The sequence below is a fragment of the Micromys minutus genome, assembly GCF_963924665.1.
Source record: "Micromys minutus genome assembly, chromosome: 11".
NCBI lineage: Eukaryota > Metazoa > Chordata > Mammalia > Rodentia > Muridae > Micromys > Micromys minutus.
Window position 1 is genome coordinate 44977276 of NC_137980.1, and position 16146 is coordinate 44993421.

The window sequence follows — 16146 nt, forward strand, 5'->3', positions numbered from 1 at the left end:
ACTGTCCTAAACTTAGTGGTTTGTATCAGCTAGCCCCTGCCAACATCCTCGGCCATAGCCTATAGCAGAGGCCGCAGGCCCTAACTGCCCCGAGACCTTACATGACTGCAGCATCCTCTTTCCTCCAAAGCATCACAGGAAAGCCCCCTCCCTCTCTCTTTCCCTACATCTTCTTTTCCTCTTGGGACCCAGAAGTCCCACCTGTACCTTCTACCTGGCAGTTGTCTCCCAGCCTTCTTTATCGTCAAATCAAGAACCAATTAGGGAACTAGACCTTAGTCTCAGTGCCTCCCCTCACAGACTATTTGCCTGGTACAAGGTGAGGTGTTCAATTCCCAGTACTGCAAAAACAAGCAACCTCGCCATTATGTGAGGTATGTGTGTGAGACGGGGGGATACACACCTTGGGTTTTATAATGATATGTACACGGTATTATTACAGATATTATACAGTAACAGCATCTCTAAATCAGGGACAGCCACATTCCAGCACTTGATGACCACACAATGCCAGTGGCTGGTATACAACATCTGGGGAGGATTTTCTGTATCTGTTCCTATATGAACATCCCTGGTTCTGGTAGATATTGTCAGGTTGTCTTTTATAGGCAGTAAAGCAGGTCACAAACCCACAGACACTACCCAAGCTTATCGCCCCTGGTCCATCCCATCCTAGGTAGGCTCTGTCCACTGCTGGGCAGTATAGCATAGTCTTTTTTTTTGTTAGAAGGCACGGCATCATTTGGCTGTGGACCATCATCTGGCTTGCAGGGAGGTGGATGTTTTTCACATATGTCCACCTCTCTCCTTTCTCCCCAGGCCCTCTTGGAGCCTGGGATGGGTAAAGGCTTGATACTTCATCAACCAATGAATTCTGCTGGCCACAATGCTGGATGCTGGATGTTATCTCTGAGTACATACCACCCCCTGCTGGTCAAAATGAGTCTCACATCACTGACCTGGTGCAGCTAGGATCCCAGCTGCATTGACTGTCTGGGCTCACCACCTCCTCGTCTGCCAAATGGGAACGAATGTTCTTCCCCTCACAGGGCTGTGGGGTGAGTGTTTAGGCGGTGGGAACTGAGCACACTTAGAGGATGTGATAGATAGCCAGGGTTAGCCACAGGATGCCTGGGGTTGATGACGTTCTGAAGTGGGGAGTCTAGAGATGGGAGAGGAGGCAGCTGGATGGCTGAACTTCCATGACCCAACATCTGTCCAGCAAGTGTTTAGACTCCAGTTTCCTCTTCTGTGGAAAGGCCTCTTCACTGTCCATCAAGGAGTGTAGACAAGAGGGATGCAGAAACCTTCACACCTGGGTAACCCTTCCCCGTGCCCGAGCCAGCAGGGGCTTAGCCTTTCCCCTCACATCAGGCTAGGCACACCACATCCATTCAGTGGCATCTGAGGCACCAGTCTCCCCCTCTCCAGGAGCAGTGGCCACTTGGTAGTGCCGTCTGCAAAACACTTGTTTCCCAAGGGTACCCAGTGAAGGCCACTGCAGTGGACTTTGGAGGCGCTGGGTGAGAGGAGTTGTATCTGACAGTCTAGCCCCTACTGTTGGGTTCTCTTTGACACTTAGCTCTTGCCTCTGTGACAGTTACATTCTAATAACAGACAACTGCAAACAAATGTCTTCCTTTTGCAGGTGTTATAAGCCGTGTGACCATGTGGATGCACCGATGAGGTGCCCCCAGAGGAGGAGATGTGTAAAGGGGTGGAGAGCTTAAAAGATTGAGAATCCTGGTTAGTCACCTCCAAGTCCAGCCCCCGGCACCTCTCCTGGCCCAGGAGCATCCCTTAACGGTGGTCTTCTCTTCAATGTGAAGGGCTAAAATGCCTTAGAAGCTTCTTTGGGGATGGGAGTCGGGGTGGGGGCAGGGGTTTAGTTGGTGTCATCTATCCTAGATAGCTAGTTCTCAATCCTAGATTATTTCTGTAATGTGGAGATAGTGCACTGGGAATTGTGCAGATATTATATCCTTGTAATATGCCTACCTGTGAAAATACTTATTGAATGGGGCCATTATTATGATCATTTTGAGAATCTGAACTCCCAGCTTGGAAGTATGGAGAGCTTTGCTCTCTTGACCACTAGAGGGCCCTAGACATCCCTAACCTGCCCTGCTCTGGCTAGAATGTCCTCATGGGCCGACTCAGCATAGCTTCCCTCCTGGCTTAGAAGTGGTTCCAGGCCAGCCAAGGATACAGTCAGTAACTGTCCTATGTCTCTTGAGCCAGCCACAAGTGATGGGTGTTGGTTGCACTGGTTCATAAAAGTTCTCTGAACTCCAGAGCTCAGAAAGCTGTGGGCTCATCAAGTCCAAAGTGCAGAAGTCCTTTCCCAGATGCATCCCACGACCTGGGGCAGTGTGGGCGGGCAAAGAAGCTAGCCCTTCACATTTGCCTGTGCGGGTGCCTAGACCTCTCTGAGCCTGTGCTTCCTTCACTATGCAATGTAAGTATCAACACCTGCCCACAGGGATATAGTCAAAATGGAAAAACCCACCTTACCATGTCCAAGGTCATCAACACCAAGCTACAGCTGGGAGCAGCCATTAGCGCTGAAGAAAACACTTCAAAGCGTTTTCCCATCCCTACTCTGGTGGGGAAGCACCAGGCTTAACCTGAAAGAGCAAGTTGAGACTTGGCCCCTTTGATGCAGGCACAAGCAGAAACCCAGCCCAGCTTCCCATTCCACCATTACAAGGTATTTCATCACTGCCCGGCATCTCCACAATGTCCAGAGGAGACCTTCTCTCTGGTCAGGGAGCACAGCTGCTTTTACTGGTGCTACAGGCACAGAGCCCAGAGGGAATCCTCCCCAGACACGGACTTCCCGAGGATGCTGGCAGCACTGGAAGCCTGGAGGAAGCTCTCAGTTTCTACCTGGAAACCTGGGTACCAAGGTGCAGGTGGCATGTCACCACAAGTTCCTGAATCTATACAGAGGGCCATTTTCAGACCCTGCAGGGCCACATCTGACTCCTCAATCTCCAGATGTTTGGATACAGCTTTTTCTTCCTCTTTTTTCTTTTATTTTCTGAGAGGGTTCACGTACCCTAGGCTAGCCCTGCACTTAGCTGAGGATGACCTCCAGCTCTTCCTCTGCCTTCATCACACCCACTTGGAATTTTTTTGTTTCTGGCCCAGGATTTGGAGCCTCTTCCTCCCATATACTGGATCCAACCCTTGTGAGACGGTTTTTCATTTAGCATTTATTTTGTCTTGCATCTTAAGTATGTCTTTGTCCACACAACCTTGCCTTAGAGTTACTTTGTTGCTGCTGCTGTTGTTGTTTAATGCTTTTCCAACTTGCTTGTTAGAAGCCTGTCCGGTTTTCATTCCTAACAATGGCTGATTGGTAATGACAATTATTTATCGAAACTGAAAAAATATATATATAAACATCGTTCTGAAGGGAAAGAAAAGCTTCTCTCCACAGAGGGTAGAGGAATGTCATATTTACTCTCTCTACCAGGTCACCCTTTGCCACTGCAATGGCAACCGCCACAGTTCCTGCTGCCCCTAAAGATGACAGACTCACAGCTGGGGGCCTTTCCAGAGAGGATGATTCAGTGGGAGTGGGAGTGAAGCAGAGCATTTCTCCTTTCTCTGCTCCAGGAGTTGCCGTTCTGCCCAACAGCTCTTCCCTACCACAGCTAACTTGACCTAAAGTCTTTCCTCTAAGTTGTTTCTGCCCGGTGTTTTGTCACTGCTACAATATCCAATTATTTGTTTCACAAATGGGATCAAAGGTTACCACCACCCATGACTGCTTGGGGCCATGTGCTTAGAAAAAGCATGATGTCCTTCCTTAGGAGCCAACCTGCCTTTCTTTCTGAGACACATTTCCTCCTTGGGACCAGAGGCTTGCCAGTTTGGCTAAACTGGCTGGCCAGCGATCCCCAGGGATCAGCCAGTCTCTGCTTCCCAAGAGCTGGGATTACAACTGCATACCATCTGGGACTCTCGAGGTGGGTACTAGGAATTGAACTCAGATCCTTATGCCAGCACGGTCTCCTCAGCCTCTCTTAAGAGGGTTCTTTAACCATGACTAAGTATATATTGAATAAATATATCTTCACCCCAGTGCCCGTATCTGTGACAATTAGAGGTCACTGGGGTTCTGCGGTGCTTGAAAGCAGGTAAAGAATTGTCTCCATGGAAAGGCCACTTCCAGGCATGCTCTGTAGAAGCCTCAGTCATCTTTTCCCATTGAAACTTAAGTTAGAGGGCCTGGGGAGATGGCTCAACGGTTAAGAGTACTGACTGTTCTTCCAGAGGTTCTGAGTTCAATTCCCAGTAACCACATGGTGGCTCACGACCATCTGTAATGGGATTTGATGCCCTCTTCTGGTGTGTCTGAAGACAGAGTACTTACATACATAAAATTCATGAACAGATAAATCTTGGGGAAAAAAGAAAGAAAGGGAAAGAGAGAGGGAGGGAGGGTGGGAAACAGGGAGGTTATCAGTTCCAAATAAGGAAAGGATATCCTGAGATTTATGACCTGGACATGAAGAAGCCAGAAGTAGACCATCAAGGAAATGTCAATCAAAACCACAACAAGCTACCTATTATAGAGATGGCCACAGCCAAGACAGATGGAACAAGAATTTCAGAGGGTGTGGGGAAAGCTGAGTTCTCCTGCACTATATTTGGGAGGCAGAAAGGGGCAGCTCCTCTGGGAACTGGCTGGCCGGCAGCCCCTCCCACAGCCCCAGAATAGAGCTCTGCTCAGACCCAGAGTTTCCACTTAAAGCAGATGTCTGAAGCAACTCAGGCCTGCCACAGGGGACAAAAGGCAAATAAACTTTATTACCACTTAAAACACAGCGTATGTTTGCTCCAGGCTCCGTCCTGTACTCTCAGCTTTGTCACAGAACAGCTGATTAGGCCACAAGGTCAGAATGTCTGCAGGCTAGGAGGCCACCATGACAGGGCTGAGATAAAAGTAGTAGGGTTCAAGATGTCCATAGACAGAGACACACAGACCTCGGAGAGAGAGAGAGAGACAGACAGACAGACAGACAGACAGACAGAGGCAGACCCAGAGAGGCACACAGACACACACACAAATAGGCATACACACAAACACAGAGACAGAGAGAGAGACAGAGGCATAAACCCAAACAGACAGACAGACACACACACACACACACACAATAAACAAAAATAAAGGACCATTGTCACTGAACAAAAACTAGATAAGCCCTCTATCCTCATGGACTCTTGGTAGGTTTTAAAACCTCTGATTTTGGAGATCACACCATGAGCAACCCAGTATTCAGCTCTCACTGCAGATAACGCTTCTGAGAAACTGGCTATGAAAACCCCCAGGTACTTTGTAGATTACACACCTGAGTGTGGGCACGATAAGAGTTACCTAGATTATTTTGGAGAAAGCCACTTTTGCTAAAAACACTGACTCTCTGCCTGTACTTATGGGCACTAAAGGGTGACCAGCACGGGACAAAAGACTTAGCATAAAAGACACGTGTCTTTTACCATGCCTTTGTACTTTTTGGGCAGCTCAGACATGGGAGTCCTTCAGCCTTATCATAAATGGAGGGCATTCGTGTAAGAGGGAGATGCTAGAAGCAGGAGTTCCTGAGCTGATTTGGCTATTACCAAGTACAAGACCCAAGTGTTTACCTACAAAACAGAGTTTCTTTTAAAACCATGTCCATGCGGAGATGATTCAGTTGGCAAAAGGCCTGCTATATAAGCATGAGGACCTGAGTTTGATCCCTAGAACCCAAATTTAAAAAGCCGGGTGTGCTGGTATGTACCTGTTACCCCAGTGTTGGGGAGGCAGAGATAGGAGGGTTCATGGTTCAATCCACAAGCTTCCGGTTCAGTGGATGGAAACTGAGAAAAATATCTGATAACCCTTATACACACATGTACACACACACACACTCCTGAGTACACACATGAATACAAACACACAACAGTGCCCATGACTATTAGAATGGCTGCCTCCGTGAAGCAAGTAGCCTGCTCACTTAGAGTCAGTGCTGCCATGGCTGGGGATGAAGGCTCAGGAAAGGAGCTGTGCCTTTCTTCTTCATTGTAGGTGGCTTGGTCTCATTGCTACTGTCCCTGTGCCATCAGATCCCATGGTCTAGAACCATGTCTGCATGCAAATGTTTTTCATAACGTCATTTGTAAGAGCCAACAGATGGACAAGACCCAAAAGTCTGGTTAACTGAGAAAAAGAAATCTTAAATGAAGTTAGTCCACACAATGAAATATTATTCATCAATAAAAGGGCTTATCTCAGTTAGGGTTTTATTGCTGTAAAGAGACACCATGACCATGGCAACTCTTATAAACTTCATTTAGAGCTAGCTTATATGGCCAAGCCAGCTCAGTCAGTCAACAGCTTCTCCAGCGCAGAAGTGAAGATTAAAAAGAAAAAAGACAATTAGACAACATTGTGGCATGACCCCAGCCAGTTCTGAGGCTGAGGCTAAAGCGGGTTTATTAGCAAGCGGCCCCAAATGGCTCTCTACACTTACAGTTTCAGGGGTTTAATTCATTATCATCTCTGAGGGAAACATGGCAGCATGCAGACAGACATGGTGCTGGAGAAGGAGCTGAGAGTTCTACATCTTCATCTGCAGGCAGTAGAAGGAGACTGTGTACCACCTTGGGCATAGCTTGAGCATAGGAGACCTCAAAGCCCTTCCTCTAATAAGACCACACCCACTCCAACAAGGCCACACCTCCTAACAGTGCCACTCCCTATGGGCCAAGCCATACCTAGTCAAACCAATTCATACTACAGTGTAGATGAACCCTGATAAAAAGCATGCTAAGTGAAAGAAGCTGTCACAAAAGGCCATGTGTTGCTTGCGTGTGCTGATATGAAATGTCTGGCAAAGGCAAGTCCATAGACATAGAAAATAAGTTAGCAGGTACACAGGGGGTTGGAGGGGCTCTTCGAGGGGCTAGGGATGCCTACTGATGGGTACAAGGTTTCTTTAGGAGATGGAAAAATTTGATGTATACTAAACTAAACACTTCAAATGTGGGGATCATACGGTGCGTTACAATTACATATATTTGCATCGTGTGCACGCATATCTGTGCACATGCCATATACAAGTTCGAACATTTGTGCGTAGGCATGTGGCTCTCTGCTCTGTTTACTGACTGAGCCAGGGTTTCCGGCTGATTGTGGAGCTCACTGATACCGGCTAGTGTAGCTTCCCAGCTAGCTCTGGGGAATCCCCATCTCCAAGTGCTAGGAGTCCAGCCGGGCCACCACATCCACTTGATTGTTTTATATGGATGCTGGAGATCTCAACTCCCATCCTCAGACTTACACAGAAAAAATTTTATCCACTGAGCAACCCCACCCCACCCCCCACTCCCAATGACATTCTTCTAAAAGGAGAACGAACATCCTACAATGACAATAAAAATACAGGCCATGACTTCTGGGAGCATGGACTATTAGTCCGTCAGGAACTCGCTCGTCCTTATTTACCTTCCATATTTCTATTAGGTTATCTCCCCTCACTGTGCAAGTGAACACACAAAAGTCCAAGAGCCACTGAGAAACTGGCCCGAGATCTCTTCAGTGGTGGAGCTGTTATCATCTCCTGGGAAGGGCACAGGCAACTGGTTACCAAGTCAGCTGCCAGACCGGGGCACAGCAAGAAAGGGAGCATGAATTCTCCCAGTTCATTATCTGGCCCAGGAAGCCAGAGACCACAGTCAAGGCTCTTTCTCTGCCTTCTCTCAGAACGTCTCTGCTTGGGGGCCTCTGGAAGAGAAACCCAGCCAACAACTGCCCTTGTGACCCCCCTCCCCAGGCTGGTTTCAAACAGAGCCAACTCAGTCCTTCCAAGGCATGTTCAACTGTGTCTACCACGTAGCCTTCAGGCTTTCCCACCATTACAAAGATAAAACACTAGCACAGAGTCATGTGGGCAAAGATGTTCATCCCTCACTTATAATAGAGAAAAACTAGAAAGAGTCTCAGTATCCAACACTAGGAGGTTGGTTATAAGTCACGGAAGAAAGAGCTCTGAAGAAGCCTGCAAGAAAGCCAGGTCCGGTGACTGGATCCCACAAGGCCAGAACTTGGGCCACTAGGACAAAGGGGTGGTTGTAGGTTCAAGGTCAGGCTGGATTACAGAGCAAGACTCTGCTCCAAATATAAAAGCAACAAACAAAAAAGAAATCTGGGCCTAAACAGACAGCTTAGCAGGTAAAACTGCTCACCACACAAGTCTCAGGAGCCCACAGTGGAAAGCAGTAACCGACTCCTTAAAATTGTCATCTGCCCACCATACACACACACACACACACACACACACAAGGATGGAGAGGAGGGAGGGAGGGAGAGAAGGAAAGAGAAGAGAGAAAGTGACAGAGAGAGACAGAGAAAAGAGGAAACGGCTGTATAAAAAGACTTATTGCCAACAGGAAGTATTTACAACACATGAAGGAAGAGGTCAGAACAGACCCTCCCCCCAGCACTGCTGCCCAGATCCCAGATAACAATCCAGCCAGATGACAACTCCTCTAATCACCAAGTCTTGGCTTTGTCTGTTCTCACTGCTATGCCTGCTGTTTCCTGTCTGGGAGTCTGGGTATTCCTGCCTGTTCTAGATCCTCCCTCCAACCTAGCTAACCCTGCTTCATGCCCAGGTCCCCTCCCTGGGGACTTCTCCAGCCCCATAGAGCCACCCTCCTCTGTTCTCTGTCACACTCCGAGCTGCACTGTCAACCTGGGAACCGCAGATGAGCACCCACTGTCCTGATAGCTGTTGTCCTCTCTGCTTGTGCCTGGTCACCTCCCAGAGACTTCTGGGTAACCAAACGAGGGGGAGGGTGCTGCAGAGTTGCAAGAGGATGGGGGCACACAGGGCTTGGCCTGGGAGTGGGGCGGGCAGGCGGCAGCTGACAGAGGTTACTTCACATACTGTGGGTCAGTGAGATTTCTATTTAATGTGCCTAGAAAAATAAGCACTTTTTTTTTTTTTGCTTGCTTGTTTCCTTTCCACGGTGTCATGTACCTCAGATTGGCCTTGAGCTCACTGTGGATGGAGGATGGCCTTGAACTCCTGCTCCTACCTCCCAAGTGCTGAGACTGCAGTCCTGTAACACCATGCCCAGCTTAAAAGCCCTACACTTGTTTACAACCTACAAGGCCTCGTATGATTTTGCTCTACCTCATTTATTCTCACGGCTCTGTTCCAATTGCATGGCTCTTTTTAAATGGTTCTCCAACATGGAAAAAAAGCAAGCAGATGCACTGACCTGATCCTCCCCTCAAAATGGCCATCTACCCAGTCCCCATGACCCACTCCACCTTTCCTCTTCCCCTCTCTCCCATTGTGAGGGTTCTGTAAAGGCTGGGCGGAGCCTGCCTGGTGAACCGTGCAGGGTACAGTAGCTATGAATGGCTGTTGTTATAAAGGCATTGAAAGTGGGGGACCCGGCTTCCTGGTGGGCTGGGAAGGTAGGAACTGGGTGGGAGCAAGGACAAAAGATAATTATTACCCCCCCTTGGCCCCTGGCTGGGCCCGGCTAGATCTGGCAGATCCTGCTCTGAGATTCCTGTCAGCAGGGAAGACCTGAGCCTTTCCCAGGGACCTGATGAGGCTGGAAAGAGGGGGGGTGCTCTGTGAGGCCAGTGCCTGACCGTTGCTTATCTTGCTCTCCCAGGCCAAGCCAAGGTCACAGGGGGCTGTCAGATGCCCTTTGACTTTACAAGTGGCCAAAGATTTGACTTGCTCCCCTCTCTGATACAGATGGTTGGATGCTGGTTGCCAGGGGCTCGGGGAAAGGAAATGAAAGCTGCTACTCAGTGGCTCTAGATAAAGCTTCCAGAGATGGGTTCTACGACAACACATTGTTAAATGTGTGCGGTTCTAAACCTATCACCGTGAATTCTGCTTCTCTAATACCACCAATACAATGCTTGGTGTGTTCTAAAGTTCCCTTGTTAGACACGTGTGTAACCGTAACTGCTGAGACATTCGATGAGTGGACCTCTACTCACAGTAGGTTAGTGGCCTTAATTTCCCCACCCTCACCCCCCCCCCACTGCCTGCAGCTCCCTAATTCCAGCCAGGAGGTATGGTGACTAAGGACAGAGACTCTGAAATCAGAAACCTCAATGACGACTCACGGCCCAGAAGCGTTCAAACAGCTTCGAGGCTTGGGTCTGCACAGGGCGGGGTCCTTTAGGAGAGAAGAGGGACCATGGACCCTCGGGGACCAGTCCCTCAGCCTTTCCAGGAGCTTGAGAAACCTCACCAAATTCTCCATTGTTGCAAGACCAGGAGGGAATGAAATAAGGCCCTGGTGAGCAGCCACAGGCCACTGGCCCATCAGGATCCTCCCATATTCAGTCCGTGTGTGATCCTCCAGGATCTGGCCTCCACAGCCTCCAAGACTGTGGTGATAACTCTAGGCAGGCTGAACCGGGAGCACCGGGGTCTCTTCAACCATGGGGTTCGGCTGCTTAACAGAGGCTCCTAGGAATCATGAACCTCTCTGCTATCAACCAAGTCCTCCTGCAGCCCAGTCAGAGTCCAAGAACCAGACCTTCAGTCAAAAGGCAAGGAGAACAGGGTACCAGGGGGCTCAGGCCCAGGACCACAAAATTCTCCAGATCTTCCTGTGTTGGGGCAACTCCTGGAGAAGCTGCCATGCCAGCTAATTGTGCCACAAGCCTTTCCCAGGAGGAACCTGGTGCAGGAAGCCAGAGACACTGTCCTAAGAACCTTACAGGGCTACCATTGCTGTGTGCTCCGAGGTTGCGAGTTACCCTTGCCTGAGGCCTAGCCGAGGGACCCTGAGAGACAGAGGATGGCACCATCTTGTATCAACGTTCCTGAGCATGCTCCAAGGGAGGGGCCACACCACTCTCTCCCCAGCTCTGGGATGTCTGCCCACCTCATCCCAGACCTCAGCCACCATCACCCTTGTTACCCAGAACATGTGCCTTGGACTGGAACCCGAACCCCAACCCTCCTGCCAAGTCTCTCCTGGGTGGTGACTCAGAGCAGTCCACAGAGTCTTGGTCCTTTACCCAAATGAGACTATACTGAGGAGACTAGGTACCCCACATTCCCAGTCACCTTCTTGGTCCTCTTGGGCAAAAAAAAAAAAAAAAAAAAAAAAAAAGTCCAGTGACACTCCCCCACACACCATGTACTCTGTAAACTAGGCAGGTTGCTTAAACTTCTCATCTATAAGCTATACCCCGTGACTTTGCCCACTTCTAGAATTGCCATAAAGCTGAAGGCCACACAGCATCTGGCATGTGAGCTGGCATTAGCCTCCACATTGTCACTAACTCCTCCCTGAATGGTAGATAATATCCCTGAAACAGAGCTGAGGAATATTCTAGACTTCGGAAGCCAAGACAGCAGCGAAGTCTTTGAAGGATGCCAGGTTACGCTGGTGAGAACAAGGTACCTGAGCCCTGTACCTCAGGTGTCTGCAGAGCTCTTGTGAGATGGGAAGGAGAGGTAGCTGTGTCTGCAGTCCTATGGCTGCTCAGGGCCAAAGGGGAACTGGAGACAGCAATCGGCCTGACAGAAAATCTTCCCATAACCAGGGCCTTCACCCATGACAGACAGGACAGGACTGGAGCAGAGCCCGAGTCTGTGATGCTGAGGCTCATGGGAGAGGATTCCTGCTCTGCTGGGAGATTGAAGGAAATAACATTCACCTCCTTTGTTGGCGTTGGGCTCACTAGATAGCTCCCTAAATCCCTTCCATGTTTGGTAACACAGCCAGCGAGTTTACACCATTCTAATAATAAAACACAGTAAGCTGAAGTTGATAATAACAATAAACATTAAGTTTATATGAGACTGGCTTTGCATTTATGTAGGCAATCATGTAAATTAAATGAGCGCCAAGGTTTGCATTAGTGTAACACATCTCTATAATAATTTTATTGTTGCACTTGTCTTTGTGAACCTTTAGAATAAGCTCCTGTGGTATGTGAATTTTTTGATGCCAGTTTTCTACTGAAGAGTGAGGTCATTTCATCTTTTCTCTAGCAGTTGGCCAACACTTTTTAAAAAAATTGTTGGCACTTGGGGAAGTTTCAATATCTCCACTTATTATTGGAATACTACAGTTCTTTCTTGGTGAAGCTTTTAGACCAGCCAGGCATAGCTGTGAACCTATTAATCCCAGGAGCTGAAGCAGGAGGATCATCCTTTGAGCCCTGAGGATCAAGGTCAGCCTTGTCAACACGACAGGTCTATTTCAAAATGAAAACAACCCAGAGAGAATGGTTGTCAGCTTAGATTTCACAGTGCTGCAAAAACAAAAAGCAAAGGCTAAGCACTCTCCAGCTATGTTTCCTTGATCTTTAATCTTGAGGATTTTTTGAACTGACACCACCTATTAACTAGCTCCGTGTTTGGATAGCATTCTCTTTGGGATAACATGGTTATCGTCATAGTCAGCACTACTCCACGACTTCCCCTCATCCACATCTCTAAAAATGTCACAGATCCATCGTGATACCCAAGGAGAAAGGAAAGGGCAGAGAGAAGTCGGAGCAGACAGAGGCGGAGTTCTCAATCAATTACAGTTACAGTACCTGACTTGGGCAATTCTACAAAAGCGTGTGATTATACGTGAGTTGGACCTGGTCCCTCAGGTTGTCGGGAGACTCTGAGACTTAAGCCTCTGACTTCACAGTAAATCCACCTCTGCCTCTCCTCAGAACAAAAGCCCTGCTCTCCCACGCTTGAACACCAGAAACCGCCTCTTGAGCCTCTTCATGTGTTTCTTCTTCCAGGGGCCCCCGGAGTAGGTCAGCAGCCCACACCCTGCCCTACAGCCCTGACGGTCCCTGTGCCTAGTTGTTCTGCCCCCATAAGACAACGGCTGCTGAGATGACTCAGCTGTTCCAGCCCACAAGCATGAGGACCTGGGTCCCCAGACCCCATGGGATAATGACAGGTGTGTAATGAGCTTCTGCGATCTAAGAGCTTGGAAGACTGGCCCAATTGGTGAGTTCCAGGCCAGTGAGAGACCCTGTCTCAAGCCTGCCCACGTTTCCCAGATAATACTGTCAGAGCTAGGAACTGGCCATGAATGGATGAATGAATGAATGAGTGAATGGATGAATGAATGAATAAGTGAATGAATGAATGAATGAATAAGTGAATGAATGAATGAATGAATGAGTGAATGAGCCTTCGGATGACCTCCAGTTTATCAGACTTGCGCAGGGAAATGTAATTTCTTAGCAGAACCCTTGATCTCTGCCTCACTGTGTCCCACTGTGACTCCTCTGGGTCAGGGACCCCAGGAGAAGGTCTTCTGGGTACAGCACAGATGTCCTCCCTGTCCCCACCACCCCCCACCTATCAAGAGGCATGGAAGAGTGTGGGAACCAGTGTGAGAATCTTACCTTCCTCTTCACAGCATTGGAAGTCATGGAGGTCATTTCTAAGACTTCAGGCATATTAGGCCAGGACTCAACCACTGAAACACCCTGTGGCTGTCAGTCTGTTTTTAAAAAATCTTTTTGGTTAGCATACAAAGTAAGGGGTTTCACTATGACCCTTTTCATATAAAGATGGGTTGGAATTTCTCTGGGCAAGCTGGCCTCACTAGACAAAACCATAACACATTGATTATTGTTGGTTAAGCCTTTTAGGTGATTGATCAACTGTTTTCATTGAAAGTGCCGACAAGGACCTTAGAATAAACTGTGTGTAGTAAGGATAGTAAACATTTAAAATATATTGAACCCTTTTTCGTTTTATGATTAAATGTAGAGTACGTGCTAGGGATTGGAAATATGAAACAGATGAAAGCATTTTGATTAGGAACATTGTGTTTGCATATTACCAATGCTCTCTAAAGCTGGCCTTTCTTTTAAGTTATTTCCAAGTTAGAGAAACAGACATAATGACAGAGAAACAGATAGAATCTGTGATCGGACTTAAAATGGGAAATAAAATGGAATGAAAATTAATATAGAAGTGGTAAAGATTTTAGCCTAAGTCCATAGGTAGATACTTTAGGACTCAGATATAGCTAAAACTTACCAGGTCCAGCTCAACAGGAATACATTTGAACAAAGTGGCAGCCTATGGAATGGGAAAAGACATACAAAAGGGTGCTGATATCCAAAATGCATAAATAACTCCAAAAAACCCACCCCTACATATCAAGAGAACAAATAATCCCATTCAAACATGGGATAAAGTTCCACACAGAGAATTCTCAATAGAGGAATCTCAAATTGCTGAGAAGCTCTTAAAAGAAATGTTCGACACCCTTAGCCATCAGGGAAATGAAACCAAAACTAGTTGAGATTTCATATACCTCACAGAATGTTGAAGACCAGTAAACAAAAGATAACATAAGCTGGTAAGGCTGGTGGGAATGCAGACTTTTACAGCCTCTGTGGAAATCAGCTGGCAGTTCCTCAGGAAGATGGCAATTGATCTACCTCAAGATCCAGCTGGACCACTCTTGGGTGTATATCCAAAGGATGCTTCATCCTACCACAGAGACCTTGCTCAACCCTGTCCACTGCTGCTCTATTCCTAACAGCCAGAAACTGGAAACAAGCTAGAGGCCTCTCGACAGACAAGTGGGTAAGGAAAATAAAGTGCATTTGTTTATACACTGGGGGAATGAAATCTGATGTTCTCACCCATGGAATGGGATTAGTGACAGTGCACAGGATGTGTGGGATCAGAGGAAGTGCCCAGGCCCTGGAGACAGAAGCATGGTGGAGTTTCATCTTTAGAAACAGGATCCCCAGCAGGACCTGCCCTCCTGTGCAGGCCTGGCTGTCCCAAGCCTACACCTTCACACCATTTCTGCTGATGCTTCTCGGCGGAGGTCAGTGAAGAAGATGGATGCCTGTCGTTGTAAAGCAACACTAGAATGGCCTCTTTCCTCCCTCCTGAGGTGAGCTCAGAAGGTCCCTGCACTTGGGTTTTTGTAAGGAACTAAGTCAGTGCCATCTCATGTCCTCAGCCTGTGTCCTGCAGCTAATGCTAAGTAATGTGGGAGTGGGGTCAGGAAGGAGTCACAGTGCCTCCTGTCCCCACATCATCACCACTGCCTTGCTACAGTGGCAGCTAAGGAGCCAGGAGCTGGGCTGCGTACTTCCTATGTGTCACACGTCTATGTCTCTCTATAAGGTAGCTGGCATTGTCTCTAACCCCCAGAGGAAAAAAATCAAGGCTCAGCCTGGCATAGCTCCCATCCAGGGCATCTCTTCTTAGCTAAGCAATTCCTTTTTAAAATGTAACACCTTGACAAATAACTCTAGCAAAAAAAAAAAAAAAAAAAAAAAAAGGACTCTTCTTCCCTCCTTCCCTCTCTTCCTTTCTTTCTGAGTTCCTTCCTCCCTCTCTTCCTTCTTTTCTTAATTCCTCCCTCCCTTCTTTCCTTCCTTCCTCTTTCTTTGTAGTTCTGGGAACCAAACACCTTGCTAGGCAAACATTTTTACTCCTGAGTTGTAGTCCCAGACTTTACAATTTAGTTTTTTTTTTAAATGTAACATTATTTTCTATCCAGAAACAAAAACAGCCATGTGTTCTGTAGTGAAGAAACAAGAACTTATCCCAAGTGTTTTCTCCTGTCAGTCAGTATGGAGCAGAAGATGGCATGTTTGTTAAATAACTCGTGATCACTTCACCTGTCACTTGGCTGCCATGTAGAATCGTAGCTCAGAAGATGTAACCCACCAGCCCAAGGGGTAAAAACAGGGAGTCTGTGAATCGGATGGATCCTGAACAGTTGTTGTTGTTTAATCTGTGTGTTATAGTTTTAGAAGTTGAATTTCTAGGGGCTGGGGACATAGCTCACTCGGCTACTATTTACCCAGAATGTAAGCCCTGGGTTCAATCCCCAACACTAAATAAAACCAGTTATGAAGGAAAATGCTTTCAATCTCAGCACTGGAGAAGTTTAAGGTCGTCGGGTCATCCTTGGCTACTTAATGAGTTCAAGGCCAGCCTGGACTACATGAGGCCATGTCTCAAAAAGTAATGAAAAAAAAAAAGTGGATGTCTTGTGAATACTGGAAAAAAATCAGAAGATTGTGCAGAAACCTTTGGTTTGTGGTGGACATTGGCACCTGTGTCCATTTCCTCCTGGCAGAGTTAGATGGTATTT

The 16146-nt window shown here is 47.6% G+C and overlaps 1 pseudogene across 1 annotated transcript; it reads left to right on the forward strand.

The window, feature by feature from the left end:
* The first annotated feature begins 10230 nt into the window (after positions 1–10230).
* On the forward strand, positions 10231–11070 carry LOC308427428 (proline-rich protein 19-like; annotated as a pseudogene). The gene has a single exon. The product of its transcript is annotated as a proline-rich protein 19-like (transcript).
* The last annotated feature ends 5076 nt before the right edge of the window (positions 11071–16146 follow it).